The sequence below is a fragment of the Anomalospiza imberbis genome, chromosome 1 (genome assembly GCF_031753505.1).
Source record: "Anomalospiza imberbis isolate Cuckoo-Finch-1a 21T00152 chromosome 1, ASM3175350v1, whole genome shotgun sequence".
Classification (NCBI taxonomy): domain Eukaryota; kingdom Metazoa; phylum Chordata; class Aves; order Passeriformes; family Viduidae; genus Anomalospiza; species Anomalospiza imberbis.
In genome coordinates this window covers 92304985-92325977 of record NC_089681.1, presented here as the reverse complement: position 1 = coordinate 92325977, position 20993 = coordinate 92304985, and the positions used below count along the sequence as shown (strand labels likewise).

The following is a 20993-nucleotide window of genomic DNA, read 5'->3' as shown; positions in this document are numbered from 1 at the left end:
GAAAAGGCTCAACTCAACTCCTGAGTCTACTGGCATGTCAAGCCTGTTCCCAGGTTAAATGAACTTAGCAAGTAGGAGGTTCAAAACTAACTTCAGGGACTACTTGCTTCCTCCCTCTCCAAATTCAGCTGGGGTATCCAGAAAAGTACAAAGTGGCAGAGCCTAAAAATCCACCTGGGATTAAATCATAACCTCAAAAATCCACAGAAAGGGAAAGTATAGCCAAGACTACTCATCAAAGAAGCCAGTACTGACACTGATGTCCATCTATGGAGCATGAGAGGTTGATTTGAGAAGCATCACATGCTTCACTCTCCCCTCTTGGCCTCTGTCAGTCATGGGATGACAGCTGGGACATGAGACAGGAGTCTGCTATGCCTTCCCTAAATCTCTGTGCTAACCTGGTCCTTGATCCACAGATACTTACATTTTTATGTGTTTTCTATATTTATGCTCTTGCACTCTGCAAGTTGGAAAATAAAGTAAACTCCAGGGTCATTCCTTTGTATATTTTGTGTCCTTGCCTTAACACAACTCTTTAACACTGTACCTACACGTCTGGCTCTAACCTGAACACGTTGCAGTCTTCACCACGTCTGTCTTCAGAATACTCTCACAAAGGAAGAGGAGACGAGGGCAATTGGAAGGCCAAAGATATTAAACCCCACATGTGACTCGAAACAGCACTTACACATAAGGCCAAGCCTTTCATTGTAGCTGAAATGTGCACTCAGCAGTACCCACCTTCACTTTGGAGCACTGGCTGCCTGGCAGCTCTGCCTTGCCAGCACAAGGTGATCCTCAGGCACACAGAAAGCTCAATATAGCCCTGGGCATATCAGAGTTGTGCAAAAAAAAAGTACTGTGGACACACTATTTTCTCTACCAGAAATACAAGCATATTGGTACATAGGCACTTAGTTCTGCTGATATGGAAACTAAAGATTTTGCCCATGTTTTCCCACAAAGCTTGTGGCACAGCAAGCATTAAATCAATATCAACTTTTTTTTGCCTTTGTGCAGGCTTTAACAAGCTTGCATTAACTTCCAAGGACTTAAAAAACTTGACAACTATATCCTGAATTGGCACAGCCTTAAAGAAGAAGTTAAGTTACCTAAACCACACAAGAAATGCTGAAATCATTTTTATATTCAGATCTATAGTTGTAACCACTAATGTGAAATAAAATTCTTATGGAAATTTATACAGTAGCAAGGGTAAAGACTGTAACAGCAACAGCAGCATCTGTTACCAGGGTTACCAAATCTAGAAGGAAAACAAAAAACCTGCTGACACTGATTTACAGAGAGATATATGTAAACATTCATGTAGACAAGAGATTTATATTTTAAATTCAGTGAATTTTAGTGGTGTAACATTAAATACTGCTTCTACTGAAGCTGAACCAAAACAATGTGAGGAAAGTTAATGAACAGCCACACCAAATGGCATGTATCTGATTTCTTACCTGAAGTGTGTTCTGTTCATCCATTCATCATTACTGCTGTCCCAGGGCAATGCTTCAGCAACCACATAAAAAGATCTGGTGAATTCCTAAGTGTTTAAAAAGAAATAGCATATTATACAATATAAAAGCCACCAAATCCATTGCAAATAGAAAAATTATATTTCAGAATTCAGTTTGACACTGAATTTGCAAGGAATTTTTTAGTTCCAATGACTTAGACTTTCTCCATGCCTTCAAAGTTGTGATATGTTATGCTGAGGCAGAATCAGAACCATAGGCAACACAATTACTTACAAGACTAATTATAGATTGAAAAAATCAAAATGCAATGTAAAAATAGAAGAATCAAAAGAGAAACAATAATCTACAGTTGGTTTGATGATTTGGCACCTATGCTGCATCTACGTTTTCACTTTTTGATACTAATACACAGTAGTTCTAGAGAAGTTTTTCAGTTCTCACAGAAAAAGAAATAACATTTCCAAATTATGGTTGCATTTTATAGAAAGAATTACTTATGCTAAATGTGAAATACATCTTTCCTTAATATTTTTTCTTTTCGGTTGGAAAGCTCTGTGTTTAAGTGTCCAGGTACAAAGAATACTTTAAAATTCTGGACACAGCTATGTTTAGTGCTGCATTTTGACTTTAGAACCACAACATGAGTACATTAAAAAGCTCTGCAACTTACATCAGATAAATTGTATCTCTGCAAAGTCTTCTTTTTATAAATCAAATACGGAATTTGAAAAAATGTGTGCAGCTAGTGTTACACGTGTCTACTTGATTGACAGAGTAACATTGCCATCAGGAAATTAACCTTTCAGATTTCACATACAGCAGTTAACTCCCATGTCTGCAAGAATAACACCATAAACTGCGTGGCCAAAACATGCTTTCTAGGCCACAGGAAAAATCCTTCTTCATAACAGCACACAGGTGGGTCTGCTCTTACAAAGAACAGCATACTTTATTGTGAGATACATCTATAACACACATCTCCTCCCTGCTGCACATCATAAAACTATCTCCATCAGATCTAAGGTGCACAATGCAATCTCCACATAGGTCTCCCTCAATTTCCAGCAATCTGCAGCATATAGAAGAACATTCTGATTTCTGTTGCTTCAGTGCAGTTGCTTCTCATGGACAATCCACCTGCCTACTCCAGTAAGTCAGACTTAACAAAGGATCACTCAGGATAGGGCTACAACTGTGTTTGCCTGTACTTCATTTACAAAGAGACAAAGCTTACAAAATCCGCCAGCAGAAACTCATCTCATCATCTACAAAACTTGAAATACTTTATCTAATATTAGCTTTTCTATTTTATGTCTTTTCATATCACCCCCATTTTATATAACTGCCTAAAAGCCTAGAGAACCTCACCCCCAATTACAAAGCAGAGGCTTCAGTGTATCTCTGTGTTAAGAAATAACTTAAAATACAGCAGGATCAGGTAATATTCTTATTTCATTAGTGAATCCTCTGATATTTGTTCTGTTTACAAATTAATTAAATAAATCAATTAGATAAATGTAAGTTAGCCAGAATGCATGTCATAGACGTGGTGTACATTCAAGCTATTATGTAGCGGCAGGAAACCTTAAATTTCCCTATTCACGCTTAAATCCCACTGGTGTGAATTCAACAACGAGCCAATGAAGACCTAACATAGAGAGACACCTGACAGTCACACCATTACCTGCAGTGGCTTTGATCTATAATTTTCATCTTATAACACTAAGGTCCTGAAAATCCAGCCAAAATATCAGCCAAGTTTTCCCAAAAAAACATGCTGTTAAAACTCGAGTCTCTTCCAGCAGAATCTCTGCAATTTCTCTGCAAGGAGACCCAACATCACTGAAGAATGTAGGAAAAACAGAAACCTCTCTAAAGCACAAGCTTCTCACCTGAACATAAGCCATTAAAAAATATATAAAATTAGTTGATAGAAGAGCATACATAATTTATTTAACTGTAATTCCTAACTTCAGAGGATAATTGCTACTTGTGACTAATTAAAGTTACATTAAGTATTAAACAAGAGACCACCAAAAACATTTAGCTCAGAGAATGCTGGAGCATGGGTGTAGTGAAGAACGAATGTTCATGTGGAATTCTATTCAGACTGTGGCTCCTAGGCTATCCCTATGGACTGTTGGCAGTCTCTACAATTTCAGTAGGTGTTCCACAAAATAATCATGAAGAGGAAAAAAAAACCAAAACCACATTCCCAAGAGTGCAAGCAGCAAAACTTGAGAGAAATAAAGAGTAGGTCACCAGTCAAAGTTGAGTGTGACTCTCATCTGGTCACAAATGAGAAACATTGTTGAAGCAAAACACAATGATAACCATACATTTTTCTTTTATGTGAAAAAAAGAAAAAATATTAGGTTACCTACTGATGAAAGACAGATACTTTTGCAAGTTATATTTCTTTGAAAATATATACTAGGCACATAAACATGCCTCATTGGGGCAAAATCTTTGAAGAAAAATAAGGAACACAAAAGCACAAGACAGGACCCAGAATGCTTTCCAGCTCTTGGTGTCAAGTCTGGGCCCAAGCAGAACCTCAGACCATTTTTGAGGAGACCAGGCTTCATGGCTTGGCTTCAGCATGAGGTGCTCCCAGCAGGGAACCCAAATGGGCACTGTGTCATTTTTTAGACAGGAGCTCATGATGGTCACCAACCTACCAACCAGGACTTGTTCACCACCTCCAAATCCCAAATAAAACAGAAGACAAAGTTAATATAAAGATTTAACCATTAAATTAGACAGCTTTCATCTGTTTGTTTTCTTAAGCCAATCAGGGCAGTCACATTAGTCAATTTTATTTACCTGACTTCCTTCCCAAGGAAATGGATATAAATATTGCTTTGGCTACTCAGACAATAGTGCTGCCTGAGGCTGGCAGTCCTAAAATGCTGGGGAGAGTCAAGATTACTAGAATCAAAATCCTTCTGCCCTCTCCTTATATCCACATCAGAGAGAGGAGAGCCCTGAAGGATCAGACTATTGCTCTGAGCAGTGCAATAGTGCACTCTACACCCCTTGCTTAAGTGGAAAGCAGCTGTGCCACAGTCATCAACAGCCAACTGAGATATTACTGAGTGAGGAAGCCCCTGCCAGCAGCCTCTCTGCTCTCCCCCATTCCTGAACAGAGGTGCTGCTTGGAGATGAGACAATGAGGTCTATATATGCAACTGAAGAGAGTTGCTCACACTAGAATTCCTCCTTTTCTGCCAAGAACCATTAAAAGCTGTTTGTGCTAGCTATGGAAATCAGTCATGCTCTTCTGGAGCAATCAGATGTATCTTGTGGGTATCGCTGGCTGCCAGGCTCAGTTCAAGCATTACTGTCTACATGATGGCCCTTCTTTCTTCACACCAAGCAAAGTCTTGTGGCAGAAGATTGTGTGAAATGCATCAGAACATATTGTTTCTTTCATAAATACTATCAATGCTTCTCAAAAGAACTAGACTAGGAATTATTTTACAATAAAAAGATCATTTGTAGGCCAGGGGCAAAAGCACTACCATGAATTACGTCAATCCCATCCTTTGTTACTGTTCAAAAGTACAATAACAGTGGGAAGAGGTCAGGGTGGAATAATCATTTGTTAACAATTTTAATAGTAAAGCTTTCTTGGTTTTCCCTATGGATTCTCATAGTTATTATAGTGAAAGTAAGTGTTTTTCCTCCAAGTGAACTCTTGTTAATGCTTTTATTTAGGTTCAGAGCTACAGTACATGACCCTGCAAGAACATTCATCTACAGTCACAGCTGGAGCTACAGACTCACTGGCTTGAAGGAATTAATTTCTTTGCAAGGCAGAAGCAACTGAAAAGCCAAAGGCTTATCTACAGGAAAATCTGAATTTTACCAACCTGTACAAAGAACAGGACAAACCAAAAAATCTATAATCAGACACCTCATTAAAGAGTAGATAAGAAAAAACTCTGGCACATTAGAGGGATATAATTCGGAGGGGAGGAATATTCTGATGGCTTGTCATACCACATAACAATCCTTAGGTTTAAAAAAAACCTGAATTTTATAACCAGATGAAATTTTACTCCAATGAACTGCCACCAAGAGGTCATTCAGACATCACACTGCTTAACCCCAGCCACTCAGGCTTTCTATTATCTCATACCTTTGACAGTAACTTATTCATTTGCAAGACTTATCTGAAGCCAGTTACAACATTACCAAGTGAAAAGCCTGTTCTTGCTTCACCTTGGTTGTCAACTTCTCAGTCCATTTTCTCCCATGTAAATAAATAACAGTAGAGGTGTGAAGAATGCTGGAAAGTTAAACTGTTTGACTGGGCATAATGAAAAATACTGTCACCAAAAAAATATTACAAAGTAGAACCTTGGCCATCAGGTCACCAAGTGTAGATATTGAAACATGTCATGAGCAGACAGAATTTAAAACATGAGTGACAACCTGCAATTGGAATCTAAAATCTGGAATTTCTGTTTTTGATGGTATTCAAGAAAGTACTGCAAACGCAGTTTTTAATAGTTTCATTTTCTCAATTAAAAAAAAAATGAAAAGAAAATTCGTAAAGTGCTCAGATCCAACACTTCGTACAAGGAGCCATAGATAAGCATTCACCAGTTGCATCACACTCCTGTTTTCTACAGAATGCAGTGAGACATTATTAACTTGATCATGCATGAGTATAGTCAGCACCTTTCTAATTATATGAAAGTTTGACCCATTAAACTGATAAGAAATATTTGTATATCCACAAGCATTCACAGCAATTTATTTTGAGCATATTGCACTGAAATATTTACTTATGCTTTCTGAAGCTGAGCATCCCTGACACTTTTGAGACCTCAATATCTTGAATTTTTCAAATCATTGCTTTCCTAATCAAGGAATAAAGAGACATAAAAGCTTCATTTAATGAAAATAATTTAGAAGCAGATTTTTTTTGAGGAGACTCTGAGCACAGAAAACCCCGAGTACTTTTAATCCTTGCCCATATTTTAATTTAGGTATTGAACTCGGTTACATTTAAAATAGATTTCCAGCACATTCTCTCTGAGAAAATATTACAGTCACACTGAAATTCTTAAAAGCCTCTGAGACAGCATGAGCAGGTCTTTACTAGAATTGTTAAATAAGTTGCAGCTGCCAATTAAAAGAAAAAAAAAACAAATAAATTTCAATAATGTGATTTAGAGATAGAATTTTTATCAGTATAAAGTGAAAATATATTTAATTAAATCACACCAGTGATGGAGCATTTTCATTACACATTTATTTTATCCTACTAGTGCATTTAGCATAGCTGCCCTCAATATTGTGCTCTCAAAGAGACACTAATCAAATGATTCAGGTCAGACTTCACTGATTAAAATTATCACATTGACACAGGGCATCCACTAAAGAATCCACATACAGGAAAGAGCAAGTGCTGTGCATCCTTTGGAGGTTTCTCTGCTGCTCTTTTCTTGGATGAGGAGGACAAGATTCCAGCAGTAAAGGCCAAAGGGAGCACTAAGCCCCTCCGCACCAGTGCTGGAGGGTGGGCTGGAGCTGCCAAAGTTCCACAGATCCTTCCTCCCACTACACAAAGAGGATCCCTTCTAAGCACAACTTGCTAAATAGCTTATTCCTTAAGAGATATCTATCAATATACCTTCATATTGCAGTAACATTGCTATGCACATAGCAATCATCAGCTGACAAAGAATGATGCAGGAATACTGTTATGATGTTTTTCCTCTTCTGGTGTTTCTTAATAGCATAGATTCCCCCAAAGGAAAAAAATCCCTGAGCAGGAGTCATGGAGTTACACAGATTAGAGTGGCCTTTGAAGATGAGCTGTGCCACCAGCACTCCCAAGTTAATAAGGATGTAAGCAATGAAACCAGAGCTTGACACAGAAATATTAAGGATCTCCAGCAGTAACCTAGCTGACCTAGTGGCAGCACATTGCCAAACAGTCAGAAAACTCAATCGTTGGTTATTTCCTAAGTACCAAAATAACAAGCAGCCTTCAAGTTAAAAGCTGACTTAATTCACTTACAAGAGTCATCATGAGCTATAATGGCACCACCTCCCCCTCCTTTTTAATTTTGTTCTTTTCATTATCATTATCCCAGGTGGCTTCCAGGAAGTCCCTTGCAAACTAGTCACTATTATGAAGATGGCCTATTTTAATCACAGTCCCTTGACAAGAACAGCTAATTATCTAACTTTTCTGTATGAGCCACCAGATGGATTTAGTTCTATACTTAACTTTTAGTTTTCAGTAACTAGTGATACTTGCACATTAGAAAATGTCAGGGATTACACAGAATAGAAATAATACCAGTACCAACACCAGTACCTCAGACAGAGGCAGGATAGAAACATATGTATCTACAGCATTCTTTCACAAAAATAATAAAGTTACTTATGATGGCAAGCATCTGTCACATTTTCTTTTCTTATGGTACTTCCCAAAGCTGTGCCAGTAGGTCTTTTTTTGTTATTGTATTGTTTGTTTTTTTGTCTTTAAACAACATCAGCATCCATTTCAAGGAAAGCAAGGGGAACTTCCATGTTGTTCCCACCAACCTCTTTTGCACTTTCCCAGTTGTCTTCCTCCTGAGATCCCACATTTGGCTGGACCTACTTGCCTGAGACAGCAGGAAGCATGCCCACGCTGCATGCCGTGGCCCAGCACACTTCGGGACTGAGCATCCAGAAAGTACTAAGCATGGTGTCCCATGGGAGTATACAAACACCCAAGTTTGGGGGGATGGTATTGCAAGATTGTCATCACTGACAGTGCAATTAGCAAATAAGAACTTAGCTTTCATGTGCCCGCCAAAATATGTACCAAAGCAGGCAGATTTCTGCTGGTTCCAAAACCTGGAGTTTAGGCAGGGTTTGAGAGCATCCCTGTCCATGACATGGTGCAGTGCAGACATAAAGCAGGGAGGGAATCTGGCCTAAGTGCATTGGGGCAGTATTTACCCCTGGTGTGCATAAGGAAAATACAGCTGACTCTGACAAAAAACAGTGAGGGTCAACCAACAGCAAGACAAGGCCAAAGATCAGCCAAGTGAAGGAGTTTCGTGCATAGGACACTGTATCACAGGAGGGCAAAACCCACTGGATATTAACCATAGCAAATATATCCCTTATGAGTCATGCTCATAAAAATACAAGCAATTTCCTTTTATATTCTTCTCACTATAGTTAAAATCTAGAGCTCATTGCATACACCTATTTTACAATGTCAAAAATCTTTTTTCCAAAATACAGCAGCAATGCAAACGTTGATTTGCTTTTTTCCTATTGGTTACAATTCGTGTGAATACCTGTAGCCACTCAGTGATGCTGCAACATTCACTACAAGATAATTGAAGAACCCAGACTTGAGAAAATTCTGATGACTCTGATAACATGGAGAAGTTTTAACTTCTTTTTTTAAAAAGAGTAGAAATGGAGTCTAGTGTCTGGACACAAAAACAAATGAAAAAGCATTGATAGGTGAGAAGACACCATATTTGAGTCTCTAAAAAGGCACTACAAGAAATAGTAAAGAAAATTTCAAACAGTTTTTTTTTTGTCTGTGTATATTTAGACAGTCACTCACTTTTAACTACCTGCTCTAAAAGGTTTAGGATGTATTTCTAGAACAAAGAAAATACCTTCACATTCAGAAAGTAAATTTTTACTCATATTAGATCTAAGAACATATATACTTAATTTAACTGTACTGATAACAAATTCAGAAGGAAGAATCACTGGGGCTTTTTTAAAGATAGCAATCAGTTACTTCTGTGAATAACTAGAAATAGTAACACGAGCATATTACCATGGCTTATAATATAGCAAACACAATCAGACAAGTGCCCCTGAGTACCATCACAGCAACATTAGGATGCCTAAATGCAAATAACAATCAGAGGTTTGTCAGGTTTACAGTAGTGGCTCTGAGGCAGGACACCAGGAAAGAAAGGCTGTCTGAACACCTGCCACACCAGTGACAAACCTGATTTTTGCTGGTGTAATGGTTGTTACAGCTTCCATTTGTAAGGCTGCTCCTCTCTAAATACATTGTGGCACGGAGGCTCATTAAATTAATGGAACACCTCTAGACTGATGAACTTGGGACAGTTCTCAGATTTGGGTCTGGATTCCAAAACTGGTTTGATTTTCTCAACCTCAAGTGGAAATTATGTCAGGTCTCATTTTCTGCCACTAGAGTCCAACTGAAGTCAGTTCTTGGAAGTCAGTACTCCAATAGAAACCCAAAACAGAAGATCCTCCATCCCTTTAATATTTGCTTGAAGGTATTTATGAGAGATTTATACATGCAAACCTTCCAAATATTAATAATAATTTACATCTGTTGAATCCATAACATTAATCTTGCAACAATCACACTGTAATGTCTATTTTTAGAGTTTTTGGAGCTAATTTAAGAGTCAAGGCTGAGCATAAGGTCTTGGGAAACTGACTTGTAATGACAATCTCTAGTTATATTCCACAGAGCCCTAGATCATCCTGAAATGGAAAACAAGGGTAACTGTTGCCAAGAAAATTAAGCTTGTTTCATTTTTCCCATGTAGTGCTGTTGAATGTTCAGTTAACTACAGAATCACAGAATCAGTTAGTGCCATATCCAGTCTTAAACACCTTCAGGGACAGTTGTTCCACCACCTTCCTAGGCAGCCCATTCCAATGCCCAGCCACCCTTTCTGTGAAGAAATTCTTCCTAATGTCCAACTCAAACCTTCCCTGGCACAGCTCTACACTGTGTTCTCATGTTCTGTTCCTTGCTACTTGGGAGAAGCGACTGGCCCCACCTGGCTACACCCTCTCCTTCAGGCAGTTGTAGAGAGTGATAAGGTCTCCTCTGAGCCTCCTTTTCTCTAGGCTAAATGCCCCCAGCTCCCTCAGCTGCTCCGCATCAGACTTGTGCTCCAGACCTGCTACCAGCCTTATTCTGGTAAATTTCTGTCCTCTTCTCCGGACACACTCCAGCATCTCAACATCCTTCCTAAATTGGGGGACCCAGAACTGGACACAGCACTCAAGGTGTGGCCTCACCAGTGCCAAGTACAGGAGAAGAATGACCTCCCTTGTCCTGCTGGCCACACTATTTCTGGTACAGGCCAGGATGTTACTGGCCTTCTTGGTCACCTGGGCACAGCTGGCTCATATTCAGCTGCTGTCAATCAGTACCCAAGGTCCCTTCCTGCCTGGCCGCTGTCCAGCCACTCTGTTCCCAACCTGGTGCTGCAGGGGGTTGTTGTGGCCAAAGTGCAAGGCCAGCTTGAGTTCTGAGCAGTTTGTAATACTGCAGTGTCTGCTGCCAGTCCTCAGTATCAGTTTGATTAAATCAATGGGGGAGTAATTCAAGTTATGATTTTAAATGAACACGTCCTGCATTGGTGAGTTTCTGTCACACAGTCATTTGTCCAAGCAGCAGCAGTATGGGAGAGATCTCATCTGCCTGCCCTGTCCTGGCTCCCCAGGCAGCTTTGGCCAAGTCAGTTTTAGGCTGCATCCCATTACTGAGCTCAGCTGCACATCATCTCCTCACCAAGAAGAACCACTAGCTATGCCCTGTCCTAGTGTTGGGATACTGGGAGCTCAAAAACAGCTGTAACATCTCTGCAGCATGCTCCCAAAGACAAACTGAAACACTGCTTGGGTGTTCTGTAACTTCGGCTCCCCACTAAAACAAAGAGCTACCTCACCACAAAAGTGATATAAAGTTTAACCTATTAATGAACATAAATAATCCAATCAATAATGCCTACATAGGCAAATATTGACAAAAGGCAACAATTTCAAAGAAGCAACTCAAGTACATGGAGTCATTCTGCTGTGGGATTGCTGCTCCATGGTGACTTTCTTTCAAAGCCCTATCTCACAGCATCTGCTCATGCATATGCACATTGCCAGTGTCCATTCAACGATCTGAACCACTGCCTGTCTGCAGCTTCATTAAACAGAAGACTACTAAAATAAAAGTGAAGGGGTGAAAGGGTGGGAACCTCAGGATAAAAAATATTTTCAGCTAGAAAATACAAGGACATAACTTTTCTTCTTGACCAAGAGTACTAGATATTTAAAAACATAGCAGATAACACCTCTGAGAGCACATATAAGCAACTGCATGCTAATAATGCTAAGCATTCCCTTCCTTTCTTCATGAGAGGAGTCAATTGAATAGGACAAGAAATAATTTTTCCTTTTATTTTCATCCATCCTTATTAGATATCTGTGCACCATCATTTAAGCACTAAAGAGTCTAACATGCTATATAAAGGCTTGTGTTCCTGCATTCATTCATGTTAGAACTCTGATTAACAGTCATATTTTAACATCACTTAATAAAATTAATAATATGGGTGATAAACAGCAATATCAGAAGGCCTCCAGATACAGACCAGCTTGGACAAGACACATGAGTGAGTTATCTTTAGTACTGCAAGGAACTCATGAGGTAATTCCTTCAGTAACTTATCAAAGAAAAAAAAAGCATACAGCTTTAAATCCTAGCTCACACTTTATCCCACATAGCAGCAGGAGGGTTTTACTAATTGCAATCTGCAGAACATATGGACTGGAATACATCCCATCATCCAGCACCTCAAAACTGTAGTCATTAAGTCACTAAGCTTTAGCACACTATTTACAATTTGCCTTATGAATATGTTACTGCTTTTTACATTACTAAGGCATACATGTAAAGAAAAGAAAGAAGTTTTATTGGCTGCAACTAACACAAACATCAAAGAAATCCATAACTACACTGCCTTTCCATTGAGGCTAAGCAAGGACAGTGGCTTTACAACCCCCTTGTTACACAAAACAGATTCAGAATATTTTTTTCCCTGCCTTCACATTTCCTGACTGCAGTCTTGTGTAAGGAAGCCTGTGAGCCTTTGAAGCCTCCACCAAAAACAAACATGAATCTTTATAACTTTTGTAATCTGCTTTTTGGGCACCCAGTGAGAATCTAACAGGATCCCTTGTTTGAAGGCCACCACAGAATAATACTAGCAGGGGAAAAGAAAAAGAAGATAAGATCCAAATATAATCATTACACAGTATTTTCCTAATGAATTATAAAGCTGCTTTAATCTAAACAGTATGTTAAGATCTTTATTAATCAACTTCAAATGAGGGACTATAGTCATCAATTTAGCAGAGTAAAACCAAAACAAGAAGAAAATAATTTTTATGTTTTGACAGGAATTTTAAAACTGACACATCTCTCAGATAAATAGGCAGTATTATCCTAAATTTTGAAACCTCTCCTAAATAGGCATTCCCTGAAGACATATGAACCTGTGACTGACATGGGTCCTTCTAAGAATAATCAAGCTGTGTTTCCAAGAGCACATGCTACGCAGGACTAGGGTGTTGAAACTCCAGACCAAGCATTGAGGAGAAGCTGCCTTAAGTTTCTGGAATCCAATAAACATGTTTTGGGACATCTCTCTCACCCCAACCACCATCCCCAGTGCAAGTCGAACACAATAGCAAGTGCTGTTGCACAGGTGAGAATTCAGTGCCAGAGGGATGCTTCCTTCCATCCTGAAACAGATTATGGCTCCCCACAACTTTGAACATCTTCACTCTAAAAAAGGTATGGATTGAGCAGTACAGCTAAAAAGGTATTAGCTGTCCCATTATCATGATCCAGTACTGTATTTGGCTCCTATTTATTTCACACTGTCATGATTTACAGCTTCACAACCCCTTTTCATCTCCTCTCCATTCACATTTCTAAAAGCATTTTAATTTTAAGTTTGCAAAAGAAAATCCAAATGTAATTCCAGTTTAATGTCTTTTTACTACTAAGTTATGCAACCCTGGGAAATCCTTTAAATACAAAATTCACACTCACAGGATTTTTCTTATCAAAAACAACCTGTAACTTTTAGGTATTTCAAACTCCCCCATGTAGTCTGCCTTACACTCATTTATTAGCATTTTTATTTATCAACCCACAGGTATGCTTAAAAAAAATTAACACTCAGAAGTGCACTGCCATGATATAATGTAACTGTTAATTATTCATTACAATCATTAACTGCAAAGGCAGAGATATTGAAAGAACCCTTATATTGAAGCATTCTCATAAAAGAAATAGGGAGAGGCACTGATCAAGACATATGGACACATATCTGTCTCATATTGGCTGCTTTGTTTTTCCTTCACATTCATATGAAAGTTGCAAGGCATGTTTCTGCCATTACTCTTAAACAAAAAATGAGCAAAAACACAGAGCAATATGTGGAAGCTCTCTAGTCCACTGATAGCACTCCTTCCCAGCTCACAAGCTGTCAACATAACACAGAAAAGATTAGGAAAAAATTGTACTGGTGAAGTGCTCTGAAAATTTTCAGAAAATTAAATTATATGTCCTGAGGAAAAACCACCCTAAACTGAGGCCTCTTAAAAACATTCTCCTTTTCCTGTACCTTCTGATTTGATAGCATCTCTTCACAAAATGAAACCCTTTGATCTCCACTTACTTGCTGTGGCACCTGCATCCTTGTGCTGGGTTTTCCTTGTTTGTGGTTTCAGTAAATCATACTCTGGGGATGCACAAACAGAAGTGTCCATCAGGTCTCTTAAATTGAAGAAAACCAAGGTTCTTGAAGAGAGGAGGACAAATAGGCTGCTAGACATAGCATTTCTGCAGTGAAACAGAGCCACATGCACACACAGTATAGGTCACACAAAAAGTGAGAGAAGGTGGCAATGTGAAATGGCTCTGCAGAAATGAATGCTGCAGCCAAAGAACACATTTTGCAAATCAGGGCAATGAATACTCAATCCAACCCCTGTTGTTTCTTTAAAGTGCGAGAAGAACTTTAGAACTTTTAGAAGACAGTAAATATGTCACAGCTCACATGTTATCTCATGTGAGAAGGTTCTGGGTGCTAAGTGAGCCAAAGGTAGGAAATTGCCTAAAGGCGTATGTACTGCAATGCCCTGACTCAAGTAGCCAACAATGGCAGGGCTCAGACTCCTGGCATCCACTGATACTAAGCAAGAATGGATCTGCAGAGTAAACACGGGACTACTCAAACCTACAAGCTCAAAATACCATCAAGAGAAAGTTTGCTGTGGGGTGCATTTAGGTTTGCAAAAAGGCAAATTGATACAATATTTTGTATCTTCACCTACTTTCATTCAGTGCTACAGATCATCTCACAAGACTTATTCACATGTTTAGCAATAATATTCAAAGAATTGTTAGAAAAATAAATGAAAGTTTTATCAACATCTTAAGCATAAATATATCTTGAACTATATTTCACAATGTTTAGGAATTTTTTTGACAATAATGAATTTTTTTAAGCATGTAATTGTAACATACAGCAAGTACTACACTGTGTGAGCAAACACAGCTCTGGGGAAACACTACTGTCACCTTTTTTACCCTACACTGTCTGTCACTGCCATTCTGGAACCAGGCATTTCTCTCCCTTTAAGAGAGTGCTGCTCACAGCTCTCTACTTAGCATATGGAAAGAGCAAAACTTTCCTAAAAGATGTATCTTGAATACATCTTAGCTGCTGAGAATTTAAGGGATATACTCTACATAATTACCAGTTTTATTAAAACCTGAACATATAGGATGTGCACACAGCAAGAAGAGGATAAATTTGTCAATTTCTTAATGTATTTCAATTTTTTCAAATTCTGTACAAAGAATGAGGGATTCAGCATGACCCACTTTGCTGCTGTCTCATCTTCCCTCCATCACAAGAATAGTTCAAGTGAAAATAATCCCTTCTCACTCAGTACATATTCTCTGTTAAGCAATATATCAGCTGAACAACCCACATCATCCCAATGAAGTTACTGAATGGTTATCTCTCAAACTGAATATTTTTTCTGACAGATTTATATGGTGCTAGATACCAGTTGCATAGAAAATTTTAATCTATATAGATATATATATACGTATATGCATACACACACACACACACACTCCCCATGAATAAGAAAGGCTGCCTTGTGAGATTCTGGCTATGCACAAGCATTCCTTCCCTTGCCAGAATGAAAAATAACTCTCCTCCCCTGAAAATTTCCTTTTATTGGGATATTTGTTTCAAATTCATCTAAAAAACTAAATCAACTGACAAATCTGAAATAGCTAAACTGCCATTTACAACTGCAGTCTGGCTATGGTCAAACATTTGTTATTTTTATTTGCAGAAGATCAAAACTACTCTCAAAGTAAAGCATTTTTTCAAAGGCCCTTGGTGCAAATTCAATTTATGAAAACTCATCACTGACAACATTAATATAGTCCTTTCTGTGAGATCCAGTTCTGCATTCCCCATAGAAAGTACATTAACCTCATAAATAAGCAACCCATATAGGCTTGCTTCCAGCTGCTTGTAAGCAGATGAGACTGAAAATACTTCAAACCTGGAGGCTGGAACCAGCTGCTGTCTTTTAAAGAAGCATTTGTTTCATCCCAACATCCTTGTCAATAAGATAAAAAGAAATATTCTCACAATTCAAAAATCTCCTTTCCTGAGTCACAGAAAAAGAATTAACCTTTTATTTGCAAAAAAGCACTCTTCATTCTTAAGAGACTAAAATATTAATAAGAAAACCCATAAGACACCAACAGAATTAATATGAATTAAATATGCAGCTCAAAAACAAAAAAATTGCGTGTCTTCAGTATTTCCACAAACCTTGAAATAGAAGTTGACCAGAACTTGGCTTTTGGGTTACTTAATGTTGTGATTTTGAAAGGAAAAAAAAAAATCTAAACAAAACAACAATTTTCATACCTGAGATTCATAAAATAGTAAACTTTTTCATGAGGAAAAACCACCCATCTTCTGTATCTCAAAGCATGGATTCTGTATATAGAACATTCCATGTATTTTGACCACCAGAAATGCTAATTTCTACACCAGAAGCTGCCTAGCTATCAATCCTTGGAGGGTAGGTGAAAGTATTAATCCAACACCAATGCATATAAAGCATCATTTATTTTAAAAAATCACAAGGAAAGAAATGGCAATGAGTCCTCCAGAAAGAGCTACCAGAGACCAGTTCTCCACAGTGTTGATGTCCTTGGGAGTTCCTCCTCGCACTCACAAACAAGTAGCACTTAGAGGAGGGAAGGGGGTGTTGGGAGAGAGGGGAAAGAGGCGGGGGAAGCATTCTGTGTGTTCAGCTGCTTTTTTGCATGATTTGATCTCTGGCAAGAAGCCGGAGAACAGATGCCATGGTGTGTCAGCTCCCTGCAGACCTGAAGTGAGCTGTGGGATCGTGGTTTGGTAAACTTCAGACCAGGTCACTGGGAAAAGCCATTAGTAATGCAGTTACAAAACCCAGTCAGCAATGGCATACATCTTTAAGCAAAAACATCCTTTCTAATTTCAGCTGTGTTTGTACTCCAGTTAAACAGTGACATTTAATAAGTCTCACACAAGAGGATCCTAAAGAAAATCTCACTAAATACTTATTTTAATTTAAATACAGTGTGACTCAGTTTTGGGTAGGTCTCATCACCTCCAACTGGAATTCCCCACCGGATCAGGGACTGGTGATGGAAGCTGCAGAGCTCAACGGAATGTCCCACGGCAGATCCAGCCCAACACCTCCCCTTCCCACATGGACTCACTGTGAGAATGGCTCAGCTGGGCTGGCTCTGCGCTAGCTCATGCCCAAATCTGCATGAAGCCACCTCTGAAGAGGCTGCTGGGTACTGAGGGAGGAATCCAGCCTCTCTCCCAGCCCCCCAGGCAGACGCTTCTGCCTTCTGTATTCTTCACAGCACAGTGACACGCTGCAAGTATGAAACCTTCTAGATTAATAATGAGAACAGGGCAATGATCTCCCTGCACATCCATATCATGTGAACTATGAGAACTTGAATTTATTTCAGTAATGGAAACGAATGAAAAGCAAGGAGCAACAGGAGGTTTTCCACACAGGTGTTCTAAATTTCCAAGGAAAGCAAGGGGACAAAACCTACATAAAGATATTTCTGGTGCATGTTGTAGGCCAAATTTCTAAACTTTCTAAACTTTCAGCCTTTTTGCATTTTCAGCTTTGTGCACTTAATACTATTCACCTTACCGATTTTACACAGTACTTTTATTGTGCTCTTTTATTATGCTTAGATAAATCTGTGTGACTAACACAGAGCAAACATCTTCACCAAGGAGAGATGCACTCAGGTTAGAATGAATACACAGAGAAAAGAAACAGACATTGGGAAAAAGTTGGCATGGTTTTGGGTCACGGTTTTATTTACAAGCCACATGTATCCTATTTCCAGTGGTGCCAGCGTGTCAAGTTTAGCCCTAAAATTACTAGGTTAAAATAATATGGGATATTTACTTTCCAAAAAAATAACACACTTATTGAAGGCATGGATAACTCTCACACACATGAGATAGAGGGAGGTACTCACCAAGAAAGCCCAAAAACTGTTCCACAGGTCCTATCTCTATCACAGTATTTCTCTCTTCTTTTTGCTCTGACTCTTCAGCCTAGAAATTGCCAAGGATATTCGTTACTCCTCAGGCAGGCTATCATCTTTGGATGCAAAAGTCTGATGGAGACTGTTTGGAAGACCCCTGTAATGCACCAATGCACAGACCAGGCGCACAGAGGTCTTGGCTAACTTGTAGAGCCTTTCAATACTGAGCAACTCCAGGCCTACTGCAGCTAGTAAGGTCAGTGGATACATACAAACAGAATTTCACTAATGACAACTTCTACGTGGAACAAATTATTTTTCCCTTTCTGACGCTGTTTCTTTTACCTTATTTGATGAATGTTGCCCAAAAAAGAAAAAAGAAAAAGTTTGAGAGCTATTTCCCCCCTATTATAGAGGAGACTATTTTCATAAACAAGGAAAAAATGAGATAAATCTATTCTAGCCACTGCTTTAGTGAAAAGCAAAGACTGGATAGAAAAGTTGACTGTTAAAAGTTGCTGCATATGTCAATTTAGTGAAAAGGATCAAATAGACAAAAGGAAATGCAATGCAGGCTTTAGGATCTCAGAATGGTAAATTTTAAGAAACCAAGGAAATTACTGAGGCTGTGCTCAAACACAGAAATACCTCACTTGAAAAAGGCAAATGTTATTCACACTCCCATTGCAAGCAGGAAGGGAAAAAATGGTAAGGAAAGATTGGAAGCTTGATGAATAAACCAGATGCCCAGATGAATAAACACTTCAAACAGGATACTGAGAGGAAGTCCAGACTCTACAAAGAATGAAAAGATTAATTAGGAAGAAGACAATGTCTCAGGGCTACGAAGTGTTGAAACTGTAAAAGAGGACAGAAGCTCAGCCAAAGGGAATTCAGCCCAGGCAACCCAAAATGAGTTTGCCACGCGTATGGGGGTGACTTCCAGAATTTCACGGTGGCTGCTGACTGATTTGGGAGTGCTGGCAGCCAGGCACAGGGACAGCACAACTGGGTGGGAGGGATCCTCTGCTCAGCTGCTCCCAGCCCAGAGTAATTTAGATTTGCATCTACACAGTTTACCAACTCAACTAGAGCAGTTACTCTAGATGCACCTTTTCTCTCATCGGGTGAAGAGAAATGTCCAGTTGCACTGGACTGAAGTCTCCCACAGAGCTAAGTGAAGCAGACTGAAAGTGCTGTAAATGACACAGACAATTTTAGAAGCAGAGAGGACAGGTGAAAGACAACCACTGCCTGGCCATTTCTGTCATCACACAAATGACACAGGCCGAGGCAGTCGAGCTGAAAGCCTCAACAGGTCACAGGCTCAGCATGGCGACTGCCAGAGTGTTTCTGATGCTTGCAGTGGGCACTGGCTACTCCTCTGAGCAAAACAATCTGCTGCATCTTCTCCCATGCATTTCCTGCCAAGCATGAGGCCATGGGGCCCAGAGAAATTTACTCTAGATAGATTTTTCCATAAACGTAAGTTATAATGTCTCTTCTTCACAGTGTGCTATGAAACAAGGGAAATAAAGATGCACTAGTAGCCCCTTTGGAGCAGTAGCTTTTTCTACTTTTCTTTCTTTTTTATTACAGTTACAGTACCCATAGTATTTCTCTTCACACTTCACTCCCTTCATACCCAAAACATTTGCTAGATTTGTTTGCTAGACAAAGCAGATTTAGAACCATGCTCATTTCATCCTCTACCTATCCCCCCACCCATGTACAAAAACACATTCCATAGAAAATTTTGCTTTACTAAGCTCTCTAAATATGTACATATATATTCTGGGGGAGAGGGCTGATGATGTTGGTGATGTGAATTATTGTTAGGAACATTTCTTTGCAACTAAGCATACCATTTCTGTAATCCTTACTCAACAATAGATGACACAGAACACAATACAAATCTGACTGCCCACTGGCAAAAGTTAACACGGAATATCATCTTTGGCAAAAGAAGAGTACTTTTGCCAGTGCTAGTTTGGTCAGGTCAACAGCCCCCAAAATAAAGAGATACATTTGCATATTCAATATGTATGGCAACTCAAACTTCCCAAGTATTAAAATGGAAACTGTAGCTGAATTTGAAGATATATGGAAGCAGGAGAAATGCAATATCCTAATTGAAATCAAGAATACATGTCATTTCCTTAATGCATTTAAATGCTTTTATGTGAATACAAAACTGACATCAAAGTCCTGTGTTGCTGTGCTGTGCTGGAGAGTCAACTCTCCAGGTTTGTGATTTCTCATTAAATCATATGTCATTCTATTAATTTCTTATTGGATTTGATATTTTCAGATTTTCCTAGAATACTAACTTAGCAATCAGTCAATCAAAAATATTTTGAAGGACAGTCATCTATAAACCTTTGTTCCTTCAGGGCCCAGGAACACATCTGCCATGACCACGGTGTACATATAAAAATTACTGCAAAGAACATCCATGCATCAACTGAACCAATGTGACTGGTGCTCCCAGAAACTCAAAGCCTCAGACACACTTTACTTCCTCCAGGCAGCAGGTTTTGAAGCAGGCCATGAAGGTCAATAAATATCTGGTCTCCCCATGCCTAAGGAAAAAAAGTAAATTCAAGGATATAACATCCACAAAGCCATACTACCCCCCACTGAAATGGGCTCTCATACACTGAAACCATCTTGCTGCAAGAGTAGCAAAGGAAAAGGAGAACAGTTTCAAAAACTATCTTGAATGGTGCTCAGAAGAAGACAGTTAAAAAAAAAAACACCAAAAAACCACAAAATAACTACAAAAATAAAAGCATACCTGTAAATAAACAGCACATTTTACAACAGTATCAGCAACTGTGGAAATCATGGTAAGCAGCCCCAGATGGAGTACGTTAATGCAATATCAAATGGCAGGAGCTAAAAACTATGTGAAGGCTTGTAAGGAAGCAAAATCAGCTCAGTCTCTTCACCAAGGAAGGGCTAGAAAGACAGTAATAGGCCCTTTGCTTTTGAAGCGCTTCACAGGACAAAGTTCCAAGCAGTGCACCCGTAGATGAAAAACTTGTGGGATGGGAAAAGAAAATGCT

The 20993-nt window shown here is 39.0% G+C and overlaps 1 long non-coding RNA gene across 6 annotated transcripts in view; it reads right to left on the bottom strand.

The window, feature by feature from the left end:
• Positions 1–20993, bottom strand: part of LOC137479599 (uncharacterized) — a 191040-nt gene that overhangs the window by 110233 nt on the left and 59814 nt on the right. For all 6 annotated transcript variants that reach the window (XR_011002392.1, XR_011002394.1, XR_011002390.1 and 3 more), the window contains exon 3: positions 1470–1555. This is a non-coding gene — a long non-coding RNA (uncharacterized lncRNA). The remainder of the gene's footprint in view (positions 1–1469; positions 1556–20993) is intronic.